The sequence below is a fragment of the Grus americana genome, chromosome 9, assembly GCF_028858705.1.
Source record: "Grus americana isolate bGruAme1 chromosome 9, bGruAme1.mat, whole genome shotgun sequence".
Lineage (NCBI taxonomy): Eukaryota > Metazoa > Chordata > Aves > Gruiformes > Gruidae > Grus > Grus americana.
In genome coordinates this window covers 12,354,439-12,374,888 of record NC_072860.1, presented here as the reverse complement: position 1 = coordinate 12,374,888, position 20,450 = coordinate 12,354,439, and the positions used below count along the sequence as shown (strand labels likewise).

The following is a 20,450-nucleotide window of genomic DNA, read 5'->3' as shown; positions in this document are numbered from 1 at the left end:
ATACAGAGGACTTGGGCTTTCTGACTCCGACTGTGAAAGGCAGTCCTGGGCAGCTGTTGAATGGGAAATTTTGGACTGTAATTGTGACTTGTGCATGACATGTACCTGACTCCTGCTGTCAAGTCTGTTGGTCTTCATTGGCCAGAGGGGTCTAATTTTGGGCACAGTCTCCTAACATGGAAGACAGCTAAATCTCATCTCACATACCTTGTATTTCTAGTTCCACGTGGCTATTGAAAACAGAAAAGGAAGAAAGAAATGAAAGATACGCTTTTATTGCTAGAATATTTGGTACATGAGAGAGGGAAAATTACACAGCAATAAGAAAGATTCGTGCCTTTCAGTTTGCTATGAATGATAGGATGAATTTTCCACATGCCAAAAACCCAGAATAGTTTATAGATATTTCCAGAAAATTATAAATAAATCTATAGCGTGGAATAGAATCCATCCAGTAGGATTTGTGTCAATTACAATATTTCTTTCACTATCTGTTAAAATAGTCTTTCTTTGATATGTCTGAGTATGCAAAAAAAAAGTTTTCATCCATTTCATGCAATCTTTTTTTCTTCCATTAAAATGTATCTCCCTGTCATACAAAAGGTAGCTGCTATGCAGCAGTCAACATGATGATGTTGTTCAAACTACAACTAAGGAATCAGCAAAACCTATCTGTAAATACTGCTAGGGAATGTCTTAATTATATGGGACTTTAAAACAAAACTGATGATTTAATTCTTTCTACCAAAATATGCCAAATTAATTCAGATCTCTATCTCTAAATAGTCCACCAAAATAAAATAAAAGCATAAACCCAGTTGACTTCAAGCATGTGCCAAAACTGTGTCATTTGAGGGTAAAGAGAAGGTAGAGCAAAATAATTTGAGCCTTTAAAAGTTTGAGATAAATATGTAGTATGATATCCTGGCTCTAGAAAAAATAATGATCACATTTACTGAGATGAATCTTATATCCCTGCTTTGTAGGTATTGATCAAGACACCTCTTAACTCTATTATTGATCAGATACTGTTGCTTTTTGAAAAATAATTGCTCTGGAAACTCACTGAACTTCAATAGTTTAAGAACTCTGTAATACTGTCGAGTTGGCCCAAAAGACAGAAGGGTATGAAACAAATATGTTCTTCACATTTGTTAGTTGGCTTAATTTCCAAAGTGAGTTCATTCTTCTCCTATTTTGCTTGACAAAGAATATTGGACTTTCTTCAGCAAGAAAATATGGAATGAATGTTTCATTTTGAAGGGATGAAAGCTTTCATTTCATTTTGACTTAAAATGTTGTAGAATCATAGAATCATTTATGTTGGAAAAGACCTTTAAGATCATTGAGTCCAACCGTAAACCTAGCACTGCCAAGTCCACCATTAAACCATGTCCCTAAGCATCACATCGACATGGCTATTAAATACCTCCAGGGAGGTGACTCAGCCACTTCCCTGGGCAGCCTGTTCCAATGCTTGACAACCCTTTCAGTGAACAAATTTTTTCTAATATCCAATCTAAACCTCCCCTGGTGCAACTTGAGGCCATTTCCTCTTGGCCTATCACTTGTTACTGGGAGAAGAGATGGACACCCACCTGGCTACAACCTGCTTTCAGGCAGTTGTACAGAGCAAGGAGGTCTCTCCTCAGCCTCCTTTTCTCCAGGCTAAACAACCCCAGTTTCCTCAGCCTCTCCTCATATGACTTGTGCTCTAGACCCTTCACCAGCTTTGTTGCTCTTCTTTGGACACCCTACAGCACCTCAATAGCTTTCTGGTAGTGAGGGGCCCAAAAGTGAACACAGTATCATTTCAGTCTGAAAAAAACAGCATTTCTCAGTCTTTCTCATTTTTTTCAAGCTTTCCTGTGGTTTTCCTTTCTGCTATCAAGTATTTCATGCGGTGCAAGAATATTTAATTCCATTTTTAAACTATACATGAAATGCAGGAAAAAACATCTCTTTTGTCTTCTAAGAAGAAAAAGGTGCTAACTGGGAAGAGAATTAGGCCTTAATGGTCTTATACAGTATATGGGCTGTGATAGAAATCTTGTCAATCTAAACAAATAAAAGCATGTGCTGGTATAACTGGGTGTATCTGGGTTTGCAGAGGAGCTTAGTGACAGAAGGGAACTGCATGACTTCAACTTTCATGAAACAACTTTCAACTCTCATCAAACATTCCTCTGGAAATTCTGAACTTTCTGTTCTTTTTTAAAATGTATTGTAGAGCGGAAGGAAAGCGCATGTTATTAAGGCACCCTTAATAACAAACCTATCAAATTGTTCCAGAATAAGTTAAATGTGAAAGGTTAATTAAAGCAGATATTAAATAACCTAGGCTCTGTGTAGCAGTATGGGCTTTTAGCATTTAGTAAACAGGTAATTACACTACAATACAGGCTTTTTATAGCAAATTATCAGTGCAGAAACAGCCCAACAGTGATTTGCTAGTCAGTACATCTATGAGATTTAAATGAGAAAATTACCTCTTATCTCAGCAAGAAGTAATTGATTTCAATGCACTTAAAAATATATTATATGTTTCTGCATTTTTGTACTTCTTCAAAGAAATACACCATTTTGTTACATAAGGACAAATAGCATCTAAAGAAATCTTGAAACTGTACATAAATTCTGGTGTTATAAATCCAAGATATTTTCTATGTAAATAAACATATAGAACAGCTGTTTATATAAAAGTTTATATGTAAAGTGCTGTTTATGTAAAATACCCTAAACTGCAATCCTAAAAACTCATGCTTTGCTGAAGTAATCTTACAAGTAGACAAGGTGTTGTACACTGTGACCTTGAAACTTCCCAGCTGCATTTGCTATTCACTTATCTATGCACATTAAGCCTCGTCAGGAATCACAGCGCAGGTTCGGGTAGACTGCCTGAATCTCCTGAGCCTTGATCGGTCCCTGCGCTTTTCTAATCTCCACCCAAAGGGATTCCTACAAATGCCGTGGCAGCCTCTGTTTTCATTTTAGACACAGCAAAAGAGGCCCTGCTCTCCCTCTTGCCTGCTGCATCAACTTGTAGCATGGATTTGGTTTGCTTCCTCTGCCTCATTCAACTCACGCACACTTTTTCCACCTTTCTGGAGAACTTCTAGCTCAAACCTCACCAGTTCTGCACATGTACGCATATGTATCCATGAGATGAGGAAAGCAGAGAAGGCAGAAATAATTTTATTTAACTGAACCAGAAAATGAGATAAAATTATACTGTAGACTAGTGGTTAGTGTGTATACTAGGCAGGTTTCAGCTCCTGTCCAAATAAGTGTTTGTTTCATGTAAAATGAATCATCAACTAAAATACAGTAATCTTCTGTGTAGTAAATATCAGAATCCAGGTCTTCCAGTACCCTATTCAGCAGTCTACAGAAAAATGATTGCTCACATGCTTTCTGACCTAGTGACCCTTACAAATACTCATATTTGAATTTACTTAAGATCAAGTATTATTTTTTCCACCTGAAATCTGTGGGACTACATTATCTCCCATTGATCTGACCCTCCTTTATTGATCTGAAGATCTCAGGCTTTGTGTGACTAGCTTCCATTTTAAATGGGCAGCACTTGGGCTCCTCAAGAGGAGCTGGAGACATGTGTGTGCCTGCAAGGCTATGACCTTATTGGCATTACAGAGACATGGTGGGATAGCTCCTATGACTGGAGTGTTGGGATGGAAGGGTACAGGCTCTTTAGGAAGGACAGGCAGGGCAGGCGAGGAGGGGGCGTCACCCTCTATGTCAATCACCAGCTTGAGTGCATGGAGCTCCACCTGGGGATGGATGAGGAGCCGACCGAGAGCCTATGGGTCAGGATTAAAGGGAGCACTGGGGCAGGGAACATCATAGCAGGGGTCTGCTACAGGCCACCTGACCAGGGGGACCGAGCAGATGAAGCCCTCTATAGGCAGATAGGAGCAGCCTCACGCTCACAAGCCCTGGTCCTTATGGGGGACTTCAACCACCCTGACACCTGCTGGAGGGACAATGCAGCTGAGCGCAAGCAATCCAGGAAGTTCCTGGAATGTGTCGATGACAACTTTCTCCTCCAAGTGACAGAGGAGCCCACAAGGAGAGGTGCTATGCTGGACCTTATTCTCACCAATAAGGAGGGCCTGGTAGGGGACATCAAGCTCAAGGGTAGCCTTGGCTGCAGTGACCATGAAATGGTGGAGGTCAAGATCCTTAGGGCAGCAAGGAGGGTGCGCAGCAAGCTTACTACCCTGGACTTCAGGAGAGCAGACTTTGGCCTCTTCAGGGATCTGCTTGGTAGAGTACCATGGGACAAAGCCCTGGAGGGAAGAGGGGCCCAAGACAGCTGGCTAATATTCAAGGGTCACCTCCTCCAAGCTCAGGAGCAATGCATCCCAGCAAAGAGGAAGTCAGGCAAAAATGCCAGGAGGCCTGTGTGGATGAACAAGGAGCTCCTGGGCAAAGTCAAAAAAAGGAAGCCTTCAGAGGGTGGAAGCAAGGGCAGGTAGCCTGGGAAGAATACAGAGAAACTGCCTGAGCAGCCAGGGATCAGGTTAGGAAAGCCAAAGCCCTGACAGAAATTAGTCTGGCCAGGGAGGTCAAGGACAACAAGAAAAGCTTCTATAGGTATGTCAGTGATAAAAGGAGGACAAGGGAAAATGTGGGTCCCCTCCGGAATGAAATGGGTGAACTGGTTACCCAGGATATGGAGAAGGCAGAGGTACTCAACGACTTCTTTGCCTCAGTCTTCACTGGCAAATGCTTGAGCCACACTGCCCAGGTCGCAGAAGGCAGGGACTGGGAGAATGCAGAGCCCCCCACTGTAGGAGAAGATCAGGTTTGAGAATATCTAAGGAATCGGAAGGTGCACAAGTCCATAGGACCTGATGAGTTGCATCCGCGGGTCTTGAGGGAACTGGCGGATGAAGTGACCAGGCCACTCGCCATCATATTTGAGAAGTCCTGTCAGTCCAGCGAAGTTCCCCCCGACTGGAAGAGGGGGAACATAACCCCCATTTTTAAGAAGGGTAAAAAGGAAGACCCAGGGAACTACAGGCCGGTCAGTCTCACCTCCATGCCTGGCAAGATTATGGAGCAGACCCTCCTGGAGACTATGCTCAGACACATAGAAGATAAGGAGGTGATTGGTGACAGCCAGTGTGGCTTCACTAAGGGCAAATTGTGGCTGACAAACTTGGTGGCCTTCTATGATGAGGTTACAGCGTCAGTGGATAAGGGAAGGGCAGCTGACGTCATCTACCTGGACTTGTGCAAGGCATTTGACACTGTCCTGCACGACACCCTTGTCTCTAAATTGGAGAGACATGGATTCAATGGATGGACCACTCGGTGGATAAAGAATTGGCTGGATGGTCGCTCTCAAAGAGTTGTGGTCAACGGCTCAATGTCCAAGTGGAGGACGGTGACAAGTGGTGTTCCTCAGGGGTCGGTACTGGGACCGGCGCTGTTCAACATCTTTGTCAGCAACATGGACAGTGGGATCGAGCGCACCCTCAGCAAGTTTGTCGACAACACCAAGCTGTGTGGTGTGGTCGACACGCTGGAGGGAAGGGATGCCATCCAGAGGGACCTTGACAGGCTGGGCCCGTGCGAACTGCATGAAGTTCAACAAGACCAAGTGCAAGGTCCTGCACGTGGGTTGGTGCAATCCCAAGCACGACTATAGGCTGGGAGAGGAATGGATTGAAAGCAGGCCTGAGGAGAAGGACTTGGGGGTATTGATTGATGAGAAGCTCAACATGAGCCGGCAGTGTGCACTTGCAGCCCAGAAAGCCAACCATGTCCTGGGCTGCATCAAAAGAGGTGTGACCAGCGGGTAGAGGGAGGTGATCCTGCCCCTCTACTCCGCTCTTGTGAGACCCCACCTGGAGTACTGCATCCAGCTCTGGGGGCCCCAGTACAGGAGAGACATGGAGCTGTTGGAGCAAGTCCAGAGGAGGCCACGAAGCTGATCAGAGGGCTGGAGCACCTTTCCTATGAGGACAGGCTGAGAGAGTTGGGATTGCTCAGCCTGGAGAAAAGAAGGCTCTAGGGAGATCTAATAGCGGCCTTCCAGTACCTGAAGGGGCCTACAGGAAAGCTGGTGAGGGACTGTTTATCAGGGAGTGTAGTGACAGGACAAGGGATAATGGATTTAAGCTGAAGGAAGGTTGATTTAGATCAGATGCTAGAAAGAAATTCTTTACTGTGAGAGTGGTGAGGCACTGGAACAGGTTGCCCAAAGAGGTTGTGGATGCCCCCTCCCTGGAAGTGTTTAAGGCCAGGTTGGATGGGGCTTTGGGCAACGTGGTCTAGTGGAGGGTGTCCCTGCCCACAGCAGGGGGGTTGGAACTAGATGATATTTAAGGTCCCTTCCAACCTTCCATAGTGATTCTATGATTATGTTCCTTTTGAAACTGATGCTTGGGCATGGTTTTATATTTCACTGATTCTGAAAGGTTTCTTGAAACTTCTCAGGCAATGAAATGAGTTGCCAAATCTGGTTCAATTGCCATATCTTAGTTTACTGACCAAAAAAGTAGCATTATTTCCTTCTTTAACATCTTCAGAAATATCAATGTGAAAACATTAACATAGTAAGTAATAAAATCATTTATTTGCCGGCTTAAGTCCAAAAGACAGTCTGCAGCTACATCCTTACTTGTGTATGCACAATGCAAGACTGGAAAAAGTAACGTTGTATTGGATTCTCTATCAGAGCATTTCTTTGTATTGCATTATCGCTTTGAAATCTATGTCATCATAATGGCTGTGTGCTATTTTGCTATCACTTACATTGAAAATCTGAATTATAAACAAGTGACAAGTTCTCCAATTTAGATTAAGCAAATGTCACAACTTTCAATCCAATTTATTATATATACCTCAACTTGCACTACACTTACATAAGAGAAGGAAGATGCATGTCCCAGAAAGGAGCAGTGATACATTTAAAATGTAAAATTAATTAATCTTTTCTGAGTTTCATAGCATGTCGTGCCTTCCCAGTTTTGTCTTTTAGATAGCAAGCTCCCTGGGGCATTTTCTACCACAGTCTGAGTTTTACCAAGCTAAACAGACTATCAGCAATCTTCCTAACAAAAAACTACACAAAATCCTTTTTAAAAAGCCTAATTTATTGACAATTTTGTCAATAAGTGCTCTCTCTTGACAAGAGGAAAAGTTATGTTTTATAGGGCTTTTAAAAAATTAAAACCATTTCTGTAGTTTACAACTCAACCCTTGTATATGTACTCTGCCTGGATCCCAATGTTATACCTTGAACACAAGGTAAATCCTTTAGATTTAGGAAGTACAGTCTCAGACTATTTACTGATTCATTAGGGTGCAGGGCATGTGGAATTTTAAGCATTAGACTTGCCTTTCAGCTATCAAGTTTTCTTGCTCTGTTCGGTGAGGTGGGAACCTGGAGCCAATGTCAAAGTATCACATATTTATGAATACACCGACAGAACTATCACATATACCTGAAGTCACTAGCCACCAAGAATTACTTAGAGCCCTAGGGAAGCTGAGTGGCAATGGATAAATGGGGACAGATCCTCAGCTGGTGCAGGCTGTCATAATAACATTATTTTCTTGGCCTGTAGGCAGAAGTGTAATATGCTTTGGGGATCCCTGACTGAGGCAATTTCTCACTCTACTTTCTCACTTTGCCTCTTCATTATCTCATGCAAGCTATTGCTTTCATTGTCATCGCTGCTTGAATTCAGATGTTGGCTCATAGTTGCTGCATACAGTAGTTTATTCTTATTTTTACAAGAATGCAAAATCCACAATGGGAATGAAATGGAGCCCTTTCTTAACCATAGAGCATCAAACACCTTCCAACACACTGCAAAGCAACACAAAAAGCATAAATAAAACTATGAGTCTTTATAGCACACTCCCTACCTCATCCTCCCAGCACCCCTTTTCCACTGCACTCATTTTAAATGGCAGCCAACTTCAACTGGGTGCTTCAGGCTTTATGCTTAAGCTGTATAGAGTTGTAAGGAGAAGAAATTTAAAAAAAAAAAAACCAAACTCAAAAACTAGCAGCTTTGAAGAGTGTCTCCAAATGTTCTTGTAAAAAGATAAAGGCTTTAATTAATTAAAATGAAAGTTTTATCAACCTTAACTACAGTGTCACAGTTAATAAGTACTATTCAACAAGGGGGTGACTAACCCTCCTCCTGGGTGCTCATAAAAGACTTGCAAGGACTGCTGCAGGCAGCATAAAAATCTCCAAACAGCACATGTTTAGGAGAGAGCCCCCAGCAAACCAGACAACAATGTTCATTACCAAAAAAAAAAAAAAAGAAAGAAAATTAGGAAATTTTTTACTTGAGATGGACAGAATTAGCAGAATCAAGAGGTTTGTAGCCACAGTTGAGTTGCTGACAGAAAAGGAAAAAGCTATCATCGACATTTGAAACCTTTGCTTTCCCAGAATAAGTATTCAAAATGCAAAATAAATGCCTGATATTTCCTAAATTCTTCTGAATATTACATGATAAAATGCAAATATATGTATAGAAGTTGAATTTCACCTATGTTAGGGCACCAGACCTGGGTTTCTGGATCATTTACATTCCACTTAAGCTCTTATTCTCTCCAGATGAATGAATTTATTACCAAGTCATGCATATTTCAAAATGCAAAACTACTAAATTCAAGAGTAAAAAACCAAGCCTAACATTTGTACTTACAGTACTTTCTGAACTCTAGAAAGGGATTTTACATACTGTGAAATAAGGACAGTTCCTATAGTTCTGGATAAATACAGCAACTAAGATAAAAGTGTCTGTCTTTGTTGCTGCTGTTGTACAAGCAAAACTCTCCTGCAAACAGAAAAGGAAAAAAACCCCAAACCTGAGTAACATTCTATCAAAGGTTTATTCTTCTCCATGATCACTGTGTAACTAGCAGAACTTACACTATCATGGATGACATCTGGTCCAAATTTGCCAACTGCACTAGAAAATATTTTTTCCCTCTGGAACCTCTGTAGTACAGAGAGTTGGAGAGTCTGTCCGTGAGCATGCACACATGCACAATTATATCAATAATAGTTTTTGTGTTGTCTAGCATTGTCAACAGTGTGACTACAGATCAGTATCTATTTTAGAGACAATAAGTTTTTGTATGAACTATAATGTTATTTGAAACAGCCATGTGAGATCTAAACATATTGCCTGAAACTGGTAAAGATGGCCAAGTTTCTGAAGGAAGGATTATATTGCAAAAGCAAATTTAAAATCAACAGAAATCTACATTGTCTAAACTCAACAGCACAACTATCAGACTGAGATTATAGGGGAATAAAACAATTCATGAATTAAAAAAAAAAAAAAAAAAATGGAATGAGATAAACACTAGATGATGAAGGGGAGCATACTTTTCCAGCACTTCCATATAGCCACTCTCTGTCGAAAAGACTATTATGCTTTAATTGATATTTACCATGTTAGGAGCGTGTAATCTATGTAGGATGGCTTTTTAATGCGTAACAAAATTAAATAAAATGGCTGTCATTTTGAGCCTTTTTATATTCTTTGTTTTTGGAAGCAAAGTGTTGTAAAAGAAATGAAAAGTTACATTTTCCCCTAAGCAGTGTTTTAGAACGTTGTCTTCACAAATGACACTACTGTTCATCCTGCCGTATTTAAAGTGGCTTTAAAGCACGTTTCAACACAAATGTGCAGAGGTGTTTCTCTGCCATTAAAACTGAAAGAGTAATAATTTTTGACACTGCACACATCAGACAATGAAAATTTAGGTAAAACTCCTCCATTTTAGTATATAACATTTTACTCAATCTGAGACTTTTCCCTAGGTTCTTCCTTTATAAAGCTTGATTTGTAATTTCAAATGTAAAAAGAAGGTGAATGCCCAGAGTTGTCAAAATTTAATGAGTATGCATCTGAACTGAAAATAGATAACTAAAATAAAAATAAGATAAAGACATTTTTTTAATCTCATAGCAGCTTTTTTCTATGTTTATATGACTAAGTTACAGCTAACAGAGCGCTCTCTGTCCTACAATATTTACTTCTAGATGAAGAAACATGAAGAAATCCTATCAATGCTTACTCAGATTACCAACTGCAATGTATCTGCTTATGAATGTAGTGATCTCAGCTCTAAAGGCCGTTGAGCTGCATGGTTAAGACCATTTCAAGAATTCAGAAATGCCATTTTGATTTACCCTTTGATAAAACAATTGTACAGCGTATCTTTGAAGGTATATTCTCCGATATACCATATATCTGTTTTATACAGCCTTGGGTCAATGAATCCATGCAAGTCCTTACCATCATTTCCTGCTGTTCTGAGTATTTCAGACAGAACTTAGGTGAACATAGTTCAAACCAGGAATTAAATATGAACGTAAGCAACACAGTTGATTTACAATCTGCTTGTGAAAAGAGCAGCCTAAACGGAAAGATCAGTGACAGCTTTCACATAAGGTACCTCGTCACCAGCAGCAAAGCAAGTAGCATTTACTCAGTGTGTTTTGGTTGTAGCGTACATTTAGCTTGACCAGCACTACTATTTACTTAAAATGGCTATACACAGAATTGCTCCCCGTACCAGCTTTATATGATAAATTTCAAACGTCGATGCGAAAGATGAAGTACATTATATGTTTTTCCCCATGCTGTGAGCCCAGGGAACTTAGAGTTGGTCATCTCATTATTTAGACTAATGCCTCAGGAGCATTTAATGTTTTACTTTGGGTTAATCACATTAGCAATAATGTAACGCATCTACAATGGCCTGGGCTTCCTTCCAAAGCTGTGCTGTTTATGTTCAAGGAAAATAAAGGAACAGACACCTAAAGTGATTCAGAGAACAAACATTATACTGCTCTAAAAATCATTGACATAATTCACTGGAGGGAACTGTTATTTCTGGGCCAAGAATTAACTAGCTTCATCTGTAGGAAATTGTCAAAATACATCTGAGCACAGTTTCTTTTCCTCATACAGATCTTTTGTAAAATCAGTTCTCATTTTTCCTGGCTGGCAAAGCTCATTAGTAGTCTAAGTAAGATGCCAACAAAATGGCCTAATTCCTGGCTTTTTTTTTTTATTTGAAAGCTGTGTTCATCTCCATAGAGTTCATAAAAGTACCAGTTAGGACATTTGCTATGTGCAAAAATGATATTTCTTGTAATGCCGTGGTGTTTCTGTCTTTTTGCATTAACTGAAAATGTATTTTAATAATGTTCCAGGGCTGTTTATTAATACAGTTTCAGAATTGTGTACAGAGCATTTGATCTATAGACTTCCTCACAACATGGAAAGAGGTGTGGTAATAATACTGAATTTCTTAAAGCATGTGGAGGCTTATGAATGTTGTGTTTTGTGTACTGCCTTTTATTGAAAGGATGGTACAGAGATGCATTCATGTGTCTATAGCTCTCCACTTTGCAACATCTTAAGGTAAAGCAAAAAAAAAACCACCTGCCATCACCAGTAGCTCCTTCGCTCTGTGTGATCACTTGTCCTTAACACCTGGAGGCTGATATCAGTCCCAATACGTGCTATTCAAAATACAAGAGGCTTAAAGTAAGGGAAATCAAAACATACGTCCTCCCCCAAAAACAGAGCAAAGAGTTTGGATGGGAGGCATCACAGTCACCTCATGACAGCCTTGCCAATCTGTGCTGTGATCCTATAATATTTCAAAAGCTCAATTTTGTTGGGATTTACTGGGTTAGCACTCAAAGCAAATAATCTCATTACTACCAAGAGAGATACCAAATCCTATCCTGTACCAATGCTATAATATGACATCAAGGGGTCCCTCTTATTCTAGGAGTCTCACCTCTTATCAGACATAAAACTCAGGTGAAAACTAAATGACAAAATGCAGTTGAGGAAATGATAATTGCACTGTATATCCCAGCTACTGTCATGCACATTCCTCATGTCTAAACTTCTCTTGCAGTTTTAGAAAATTATTCAAGTTACATTATTTTTCATGTGTTATTATTTTTCAGTTTCTCTAATCACAGTGTAGTATTCCTGAGTGATGTGACCTTGTAACCACATTTTTCTCCAGAGGCGTCTGCATCTCAATTGAGCCTGAACAGATTTTTTCCAGTTTAGAACAAACCCAATTTTTAATAATTTTGTAATATTTTAATATTAAAGATTCTACTGTTAGCATGAAAGTTTCATTTTCTGGTAGCAATGGAGTTATCCCAAATTTTAGATTTGCTGAGGGTTTGGGATTTTTCTGTAGGTGAGATTAAAGATAAAAATTTAGAAGGATTACAGTCCTCCTTTCAAGCTTTCCCATCCTTTGCCCATAAACCTATGTCTGATCACCTACAAGTAGTCGCATACCTGTTCAATAATTGAAGAGTGTAACTGAGAAGGGCAGTGACTAACTATGGCCATGTAGCCTTATGACACTGCTCTGGACTTTCTGCTCTTCTTGCTCTTCAAAACAAGAGGGATTATATAGACAGAATTTAAATGCTTGAAAAGCAGGCAGTAAAGTGCTTGTCTTGTTCTAAAGATCTTGGGTTTTACATAAATGAGCTCCATGAAACTGTTTCTTTCACTGAGAAAATAGCAAATGACAGCAATACCAGGAAGGGCCCGTACAATGGTAAGTGAAAAATTAGAATGACCACCACATCCCTGCACAGCTCAGGAATGCTGAGAGATACCAAAAATACCAAGGAAAGGCTCTTTGGAAACACTCGGTGCTGGTATAACTTTGCTCCTTTTGAAGTCAATGACACCAGTGACGTTGGCTTGGAAGGGAGCAGTTAGGCCCATGCCAGTGCCTGTGGAAACCTCCCCTCACACTGCCACTGAGTCTAACAAGCGCCATAGGGGGCATTTTAGAAAAAGGAAGGATGAAGAAAAACTGCTTTTCTGGGGCAGGGGAATGGCTGACGCACAAGCACATGACACATGGACCAGTCCTTACTAAGGAACGGGAACAGAACAAAGCTTTGCTGAAGTCCCAGAGGGATCAGGACATTGCCAAGCTCCTAGAAAAACAATTGCATCCGAGATAGACATTTTCCAGATAAGGATACAAAAAGTGGGGAAGCGTGGTGGACTTTTCCATATACTTTAAAACAGAAAGTTTATTAATCTAAATTTGCGCTACTAAAAATACCATTTTATGAAAGTCTTTTCTTCTCCCTAAGGAAGGAGTAGGAAAAAGAATCCATGCAAGTGAATTGTTACTCAGCAAAGTAGAGCTATAAGCAGCAAAGTAGAAGATGATAGCTGAATCACATACCAGAGAGCAATGAAAGATACAGGAATAACATACGACTATAAGCATCTATAAACCAAACATAAAGGGGAAACCAAAAATTAAAGCAAGGGAGAGTTTCACAGAAGAGATATCAGTACAGAAAAGAAGCAAAATAGTGCTATCAGCCAATGTCCTGAGTGGATGATTAACATTGCTGCCAAGGGTCTGTAGGTATCACTAGCTGTCTATGGGCCACACACTGAAGATATTTAATTGGGCAACTCTTGTGAAGTCCAAGAAAACAGTTCTAGAGGAAGCATAGAAATCCAATTTCTCATGCACTCACTTAGTATCAGAGGCAGGAAGCAACTGTGAGTTTGGATTCACAGCTTGGTAGGGGTTGGAAGGGACCTCTGGAGATCTAGTCCAGGCCCCTCCCACCCCCACCACAGCAGGATCACTTAGAGCATGCTGCACAGGATTGTGTCCAGGTGGGTTTTGAATATCTCCAGAGAAGGAGGCTCCACAGCCTCTCTGGGCAGCCTGTTCCAGTGCTTGGTCACCCCCAAAGTAAAGAAGTTTCTTCTCATGTTCAGATGGAACTTCCTGTTTTCCAGTTTGTGCCCATTGTCCCTTGTCCTGTCACTAGACACCATAGAGAAGAGTCTGGCCCCTTCCTCTAGGCATCCACCCTTTAGATATTTGTAAGTGTTGATAAGATCCCCTCTTAGTCTTCTCTTCTCCAGACTAAACGGACCCAGGTCTCTCGGCCTTTCCTTGTACAAGAAATGCTCCAGTCCCCTAATCATCTTCGTAGTTCCAAAGATTCCGTCTTTGGATCCTTAAAGACTGCACACAGGTACATATATCCACATGAATGTAAAATGGCCTTGCCCTACATTTTTCAGAATCAAGCTTTAAAATGGGAATCACATGCAGACCACTGCCTGAATATGAAAAAGTCATGAACTGACTTGCAGCAATGCGTTATGAGTTAGGTCTGCTTAGTTAGCTATAAGTAGTATGCCATTAGGGCAAAGTAAGCATGTGGAGTGGGTTTGGCAGAGTCAGTAGCTGCTACTTTTCCAATTTGTCATGGAATTCAATGTAATTTGTGCAATTATTGTGTCTGTGGGCATAAATACACCACCTGCATTTCCCATCCAGCTAGATGTTGTAACAAGCCTATGTATCATAAAGTAATGAACACTATAACACCTCTTATTCTAGATTGAGAATCTACTACAATGATCTTTCCTTAAATCTGAAAACAAGTCCCAGTTCTCACATAGTCGCTACACAGTTCACATTATTTTAGTTGCTGGCGAACTTCATGCTGATTTTATTCCAATTCTATTCACATGCACTGATACTACTACAAATTATGATTTCTAAAAATTCTACAGAAGTTAAATGATGCTCATTTTAGTCAACTTTGGTTTGTATTTTTAAGCAAGAGGCCTGATTCCTCACTAGAGGTCTATTCACATAGCACAATGACATTCATAATCTACTGTGTGTGCCAGAAGCATTATAGGGACATAAATGACTGCTTCTCACAACTCCTGAGCTGGAGTGCTATTCTGTCTTGATTGTAAGACATCTGATACTGCATTCTGCCATACAGATGTACCTTGTTACTTCAAAATGACCAAATCATTTTAGTCCCTCCCCCGATATCAAGATAAAATAGGATTAACAGAATAGAGAATCAGATACCAGATATCTAAAGATCCAGCTCATCATTCTAGTTACTATCTGCATAAGTACATGATGTAAATGTAAATGTAAGCCATCATCTATTTTTAAATTTTAGCATTTTACTTCACACAGCTGCACAGCTGTAGGGAAGTGATTGGTAAAATTTTATGCAGTGACATTATCCACAATTTTGCATTATCCATAATCTGATACTTAAGATCACATCTAGAGACTATAACTTGTGGATCTCAGAGCACTACACTTCCTTCCACAACCTTATCTTCTATTTGCATTTACACATTATCTTCATGCATTGCAGCCCTTCTTTACTTGGAAGGCATTTATACAGTTAGTCATATTAATTGCCAAATCTACAACCAAGTAGTTCTCCATATGTCCACCAAAAACAGTCCATAGACCTTGACTGTAGCACTAATGGTTAGCAGTAGCGTTTCCCAAAATATTATCTTACCAGTTTTATGAAATTACAAGTTCAAAAGTCAAACTCTGGCACACTTATCTCTTACGTGATTCTACAGGTTTAAAATCATACTGTTTCAGTATATAGTGTATATAAGATAGAAAGCATTAGCCACATGACAAACAGCTGTCATAACCATTTAGAAAGCATCATTTACCTGATAATTTGTTTTAATCTTTCTCAGCATGAAATTAAACTCATTTGTTCTTTCTGCTGTGAGACACAAGTGATTATTCTTGCCTTAAACCTAAACTAAAGTGTTTTCACATATTAATGAAATCAGCTTGAGCTGAACTTTGAAGATCTATGCTCATGCCATAATTCTCCATGGGGTTTATGTCAATCAAAACATCGTACTATAAAAAAGCAGATGTTTTTGACAGCATCCGTCCACAGCAATAGCAATATGTAGCAGCAATATAGCAATCTAGAAGCAAAAGCAGATTTTAGGTGTCAGTTTGTTAGAAATACACATCACACTCCCATATGGACAAGAATAATGGCCTGAGCAATCATTATTTATCCTGAAGGTTTTTTAATTTCAATTATAATGGTTTATTAGAGATGGTGAAACAATCTTTTTTGGATTTTGCTCATGTTTCTAGTCTTTACAGTTAATAATTCTGTACTGAATGCAATATGCTGATGATGGATAACTACAAGCTTCAGATTTATTCATGCAAAAATATTCAAGACTCCTGTTGCAAATGCTGTTTAATGGCCATCTTTGAAAATTGGGTTATAAATCACTTAGAAAAACCTTCCTGGTATGTGCAGTTTTTGAGATATAAGCTGAGGCTTAAAGACTGTTTTACCTACAATGAGACAACCAGTGGAAGGCTGAGGCAATTGCGCTGAGTAGGTGAATTCTTCCAGTAAAACCTTTGACAAGCAAAGAAGCCAATATTGTTATTAATTATTTTACAGCAGCACTGCTAAGCTAGATTTTGTACAAACATAACGAAGGACGTGCAGTTACAAGTTAAATACACAAAACAGATGAGCAATGGTGTGGAGGAAGTATTATTATCCCCATTGCATAGTCTGAGGCCAGGAACAGAAAGAGATGCCAGACTTTTCACCTCTTGAATTACCTTTGTTTCCCCACTGATCTAGAAAAGGAAGTAGAGGAGACATGGCTAATTCTGACCCTTATCTGACAGCTGTTCCATCAGGTAGATATTCACCATCATACATGTAGATCAGGGAAGATTTTTACTCACATTAGGAGACAATTATCTTGTAAGCTTTCCCAAGCCTGATATTTTGTTCATTAAATCATTAGCTGCATTAAATAATACACCTACAAACAACTCCTTCTTGGGGCTTCATTGGTGCTTGAAGTTGAAAGATGTTTGGTACAACAGGACAACATTAGCAGGACAGTGGATCGTGCCACCATCCATGTCATTCTCAGACCAGTATTTATGGCACTTTTGAGAAGCGTGGTGTGGAATCACCTCAGTTTGAGGTGACTGATGAAACCAGGCTTTCTAGTTCTTTGCAGGACATTCAAATTGATGAGTCATTAAATAAAAAGAGGATGGGATCAACTACATGCTGTCAGGACATGTTTCAAATAAAAGCAATCCTGGCTGCTTCATCTGGAGGACAGCTAACCAGTGTGAGTATACGGTAGGTGCAAACCACGCTAGGAGTGACTGCAAGCAAGATTCAGCTTCCATGAGCCAGGCTCCATTCTGCAAATACAGAAAGCCTATATAGGCCCAGAAGTAGAATTTCAGTAATTAGAATTTAGATTTCAGAGAAATGTCTCTATTTACAGATTTCCTGGCACCTAAAGTGAGGGAGGGTTGAGAATCACACTTGTAAGTATAGACACAAAAAGTTCCACTCTGCATGCCTAGATCATCACGAAGACATGAGTCTATATGTTTTTCTGCAACTTCACTGTAGAAAGCAGAGATTTAATCCTACAGTGTTGACTTTGTGGTGATTTGAAGTGAGGAAATTAAAAGTTTGCAATGACTGAATAGTGATTTACTACTCAGCATTCCTATGGATTGGTTTTGTATTTCTTACTGCTGGTTCCCCTGACAATTTGGGATTTATCTTTCTATCCATTTTCATTTCAAGCCACATAAGAAAAGATGTTATCGACTGCTTTGTATTCAGTGACAAATTCCTCCTCTTATTACCAAACGTATTCCGACTGTTGCTAAAAAATGATGCACTTGATAGCACACAGGGATTTAAATACCGCCAACTGTAAAGGGTACTTCTGCAGACTAATGCACAGTTCCTAGCAATGCTTATGCCTAATTGCTAGAGATTGCTGAAGTCACAAGCTTCACTTCCAGATTTTGAATATAGCAACTTTGAACAATCTCTGAATCCAGGTTTTGATCCAGACATTATTTAAAAACAAAAACCACACCCCCCCCCAAAAAAAAAAAAAGAACAACACAGAGCAGCTTTCAGGATTTTTAATTCCTTCATATCTAGGGCATTTCAATCTAAGACATTACTAAAGCCTACCTAAATACATAGGGTAGATAAACTCCACTGCGATATAGATCTGATTAAAAAGTCATTGCATTTGTTTTTATGGAAGAGAGATCATCCTAAATGTTTAATGTATAGAATAAAAAGATATAAAAATAGAAAGGCAGAAATAAAAGCATACACTATTTAGAAAGGCCAATAAGAAATTAACAAGGAATAGAGACCAACCAGGAAAGTGGGACAGAAGGATGGAAAAGGGAGACTGCAAGAAGTAAAACAAGGTAACAGGAGAAAAGAGACAAAGTTGACAGCAAGAAAGGAGAAAAAATACTAAGAAAATATTTTTCTGACCATCCATTAAATCTTCTCACAGAAATGGAAAACTGAGAAGGATAAAAGGGGAAACATGTTTATACAAATATTAAAAATAGAGTATTTCTTAGAAGCCTTGATAGCAATTTATATAAATTTTAAGTTTGCAAACTCTAGTGGCAATAGCATTAGATGTAGCAGGTCTGTTGAGGAAGTCAAGGATGTAAACCTGAAGTACATATCTGTGCTTAATTTCAGTTGTCTTGACTGTCTCATACAATTTGTTATGCTTTGTTTTTTCAATATTTGCAATTTAAAAATAGCATTCTAGTTCGTGTCAAGTATATCGGAGTTAATTATACCAGACCATGATTTTCAATGCTAGGTACCTGATGTTAGGCTCCCAAGCCTATGTTTGGATACAAAATAATTAGCCTCAATTTCAGAACTGACTGAACTGAGTCTGCTTAGTGCATACTTAATAAAATTACTAATGTTCAAATTATTACAAAAATATATTGCAATTTTAATGCATTAAAAAACTCTCCCATAGAATGCAAAGAATTATCTGATCCTTTTCCCAAGGGACTTTAAATCAATAGGAAACATTTTGCTATCCATGCTAATTTCCAGCAGCAAGATTCTATTCCATGAGAAAAACAGCGACAGCATCTGACCCTGTGCTGTAAACCAGAGTAGAGACCAAAGGAAAGCATCAGCTGCAGCTCTGTGGCATTCCTGTGGCACAGGAGACGACTTTTCTTTTTCATATATGAAAAATCTAAGACAGAAGCGTGATTTCATTATACATATTTATTGCTGGGGGTTTTTTCTGGCTTTAAATCTTATACTCCTGTTGAGATTTCTCCTAAGTATCTTCATATGTGCCATATTATAATAATCTATTATCTGCAGAATAAACAAAACTGCTAGCTATCTCTGTAGCTATAAGGATTAGAAATTAAACATGCAGGGAAGCTTAAGCATACCACAAATTCTGCAAAACTGTAAATCCAGTTTTTTTCCTATGCCAGTGGATTCCTGTTGTCAATGCTTAGTTAGTAGTTATATCACTGTTACTGAAATGAAATCGCAGCCAGAAACTCTGGTTCCTGTTGGCCCCATTGCCTACCTACGCTTTTTCCCATTTGCTCTTACAGTCCTTTTAGTCCCGGGTGAAATGTTTTCTGTTGTCTTAGCTCATTCTATAATAAACGCATCACAACCCAACACACGCAATCAGTCAGAACTGGCAGTTTCTCAACTCCAGTAAGTTCAGAACTGCACGAAGGCTAAATTACTTCTGTCCCAGGAGACTGATTTTTTGAGGTCAAGTCAAGCTCATTAAGGAGAGGAGAGCGTGGGGAAGTTTGTGCTGTAGCCTTTCAGCTGCACCTATCATGCATAAATGCTTTGAACTTTTTTATTTCCAGAACTGTGCAGACCCTTAACTACTGTACTGCTGGTGTATTTCTGTAGTGGCCAAGTAGTGTTGTCGGTGAATACATCTAGCAAATAAGTGTACTCTAATAAACATGTAACTGCATTTAGGAGAATGGGAGTTTCTTTCTGATTCTGACCTGGTTTATGAGTTTGGGCCCATCGCACCACCATTTGTGCCATTGTTTCAGCCTTCACATCCCGCTGTAGTTACACTGTACGCTCTGCAGCACAGGGCTGTCTCACACTGCTTAGTTTTACAATGCCAAGAACAGATAAGGCCCTAGACACCACTGTTCTGTACGTGACAATAACAAATCCAATGTCAGACAGATGGTTAAATTGCTATGTAATGTTTCTTTTTCTTTTCCCATGCAAATATTTCCATTTTAATGAAACAAAACACCTAACTTGCTTTACTCCAAACTAATGAATAGGTTAGTGCCATCAGAAGCTTTTTCTAGCAATTTAAAGAACAACAGGACAAAAAAAAAGGGAAGGAAACAGCTATTCATTCTGTCTCCTTGTTGAGTCAGCACCAGGATCGTTATTTTTAATAAAAAGATGGAAATATTTATGCCTGAAGGACTTGGATTTGTTGACACTCAAGAGCTATGATAGAAACAAATGTGGTTTTTTTCTCTTCCATTGAGTATTTACATATAAAAAGCATCTACTTTGCATATAGCTCTCTCATTGTCTCTGACTAAGTGTGCATAATATTTACAGGAGAGAATGCTGAGGGATGTAATTGTTAATATTAAATATTATTTTAAAGTCAGTTTTGATGTGTTATTACCAAAAGCAAAAATATACTCAAGAACAA

The 20,450-nt window shown here is 39.3% G+C and overlaps 1 protein-coding gene across 1 annotated transcript in view; it reads left to right on the top strand.

Annotated features, from left to right (window-relative positions):
* The window catches only part of SLC9A9 (solute carrier family 9 member A9), a 214,479-nt gene that overhangs the window by 130,866 nt on the left and 63,163 nt on the right, over positions 1-20,450 (top strand). The gene's annotated exons all lie outside the window — the stretch shown is intronic.